Below are 3,350 nucleotides of genomic sequence, written 5' to 3' on the forward strand. Positions count from 1 at the left end.
AACACATGTAAATATTCAATTCGGGACGTAGAACTTTATTTTATCTCTCCCTAAATTAGTACAAAGAATAGGCACTATCTTCTATCTTCTTCATCTCTCTTGGTCTCTATCAAATTTCCAAGATAACACAATGTCATTGCAAAGAAAATTCTGGTCCATTATTGAAACATATTGCTGGTCCTATACTCTTATTTATGCAGGGTAGACGGATGCAATAAGGATAGAAATACCTTAGAAAAGACCGGTCCATTTTCCCAATTCCACCTTTTGATTTATAAATTATTGTGTGCCCTCATCCATGACATGAAAGACCAGGAAAACTAAAAATATTCAAAAAGAAAAAGAAAAAACCAGATCTATTTCACCGCCTTAGATATTTATTTTGGCGCGCGGCTCACGCCACCGCACAAGACAAAAGGAGACGTGTCACTTTCCGCCCACGACGTTCATTTTAGTAATAACCACAGGGCGGTGATCGAAATGCGTGGCCGGATCTGGGTGAGGTGGCGACGTGCATGCGCCGAAGCCGCCGCTGGAAGCTGACTCAGCCCTTCCTCGGGGGCCGTGACCAGCCGTTACTTTTCACGTTGTCGGCGCCGGTTTAGGTGGAGTCGGGTTTTGAGGTTCGGCTTTCCAAGTAGTCGTGGAGGTCGTATCACGTATACACGTGGTCTCATATAAATCCACGGCCCGCAAAAAATCTAATATTTGTTTAATGCGATTAATTACGTCACCTAATTGTTTGATTAATTTTGTTTAATGAGTACGGAAACAGGTGGAGAGGTTGGGGTGGTGTGAGGGTTCAGGTGGGCGCTCATACTGAAAATCTGGGTGGGAGCCCAATGGAGAGGGTGGACACGTGTTGTTTTGTTTAGCTTATTACGGGCTGAAGAGATAGAACCAGAAGTGTCTGTTGAATGATAAGGATGAATGATTATGTTAGGGACGTGGCCACATGTGGCTGTTAGGGTTTGTCCCCAAGCTATCAGTGGTTTTCGATCGCACACATGATCACGATTTGATCCCACCTTATCATGCTTAACAAAAAAATGGGATCCGGAAAATGTAGGAGAAAAATATTACAACACTCAATAATTTATTTTACACGTAATTATAAAAACTTAGTAAATCAGTCATTTCAAGAAAATTGATAGATGAGAACTATGGAAGCATAAGAGATACCTAATTTGATCGACTCGTATGAGTATTCTTGATATATAATTAATCATTCTATGATCTCAAACTCACAGCCCCACACGTATGTAACATACTTTGAATATCTATATCTGAAATTATAACCTATATACTTTAATTGGAGTTAAATCAAAATATATTATTTGTGGCTATGAGCCTTAACTTGTTGGTCTAAAAATCCTATGAAGAGACTGTGATTTCGATAAAACGAAGTAGCAATGTGGATTATTTAATTATACAATACAAATTATAGAATACAAAGTACAAAAATTTGATCATTTTGAACAATATACATACATTTCGGTTTAAATAAATTCGCTATGTGTATTATCCAACTCATTATAATTTTCACTATATATAGTTGTCTTGGTTATGCTATATCTATTTTTATAATAAACAGTGTGCATTTTTGATATTGTCAACCACATTTTATTTTAATTTCGCACATTTGTTGTTGTAATTTTCATTACGTTTGGTGTTTTGTTGTCTCACGCCACATTTTACACACTTAAAACATGCGCATTTGATTCTTGTCTCACGTTTATCTCGCAACTGTTTATAGTACTTTTATTATATCTCGCACATTTTCGGTCTTATTTCGCACATGTTTACCGATTCGCGGTTTCTTTTCAGGTGCTCTAGTCAACAGTATCATAAGAACCATTAGTGTTAAATCGACGGTATTAACAAATAACAAACATGCTCCAAGATTGAACATTGACAGGCTCTCTAGAACCTGATTGTCGTTCTAATTTGGAGGTCCAAAAAAAGAAGTTGATCAAGTAAAGCACTACTCGATTTAGTTGATTGATTGGGTTAAGCATCTGCTATTTTAAGCAAAGCATGAAATTGTCAAGAGCTCAAGAATAAGAAAATAGACGGCAAAGCACACTCGAATGAGAAATGTAGCAAAAATCAAATCCAAAACCAACCACATGATTTCTCGGCCGGGTCCCCAGCGGACCTCAAACTCCCCTATTAAATTTAGTTAATTGACAGATTTGAAATCTCGCAATTTTTTTATTCCTTTGAAAAAAATAAAAAAAAGGAGCGCGAGACTTCCGTAAGGGGTTTCTTTCGCTCCTATCGTTATCTTCTCCACCAATTAAAAAATCCTTAGCCTTCCATTATTTAAACCCCACCTGCATTTCCCAACTCTCTCACTCATTCTTCTTCCTCAACAAACCCTGAAAGCTTAAACCCTAACCCATTTCAGTTTTGGTCCCTCCAAATATTGCCAATTTCTATCCCAACCTCTTCCTTCTCCGTCACCCACCACCCATCTTTTTCAAACACAACTATTTTTTTCCCTTCCCCTTCAAGAAAGCAATAACTAATATTATTGCATCTTGCCCCCTATAAATACCTCACCCCCTCGATCTCCACCACCTCACTCATCATACTTTGTTTGCTTTTGAGAACTCAGATTCGAATTCCCTCTCTCTAAGAAAAACATAAATCTCTAGACTTGGGTTTTGTTGTCTCCCTCTTGTGGAAATGGCTAACAGTAACCCTAATGGGAAGAGGTCCCGAGATGAAGACGACTCGGGACGGAACAACGATGTGGTTGAGTTCCGTCCCGAGGCGAAACTCATCCGAGTTGATTCGGGCAGCTCCATCGACTCGGATGCTAGCTCGGGAGAGTCGGCCGCCCGAGTTAATCCGGTCGACGCGGAGGAGTTCGACATGGACTCGGCCGAGGCGAAGAAGATTCAGGAGGACCTGTTGAACATACTGGACGACTCGGAGGCCGTCACGGAGGAGCGTGACCCGGCGATTCAGGGGCTGGAATCGGTCATTAAAAGCTTTGAGGAGGAGATACAAGTTCCGGCACCAGCGGCATTTGCTCCTCCCGTTGAAACGGCGTCGGGATCGGGAGAGTCGTCGCCGTCGTCTCAGCCGGAGCTCGGTTACTTGCTTGAGGCTTCGGACGACGAGCTAGGTCTCCCGCCGACCAACAATGGAGCTGTGACGGAGGAGAGGAAAATGGAAGCGGCTGATTTCACGGCGAGTCCTCCGGCCGCCGCATTGGACGGAATGCTTGGGTTTGAGAACGACATTATTCCGAGTTACGACGCGTTCGATTTCGGAATGGGTGCGTACTCGGAGAGTCATGTCGGTGGGGAGTACGTGCCGTTGGGTGGCTTGTTCGACTA

Source organism: Fragaria vesca, linkage group LG5, assembly GCF_000184155.1.
Source record: "Fragaria vesca subsp. vesca linkage group LG5, FraVesHawaii_1.0, whole genome shotgun sequence".
In the NCBI taxonomy this organism is placed as follows: Eukaryota; Viridiplantae; Streptophyta; class Magnoliopsida; order Rosales; family Rosaceae; genus Fragaria; species Fragaria vesca.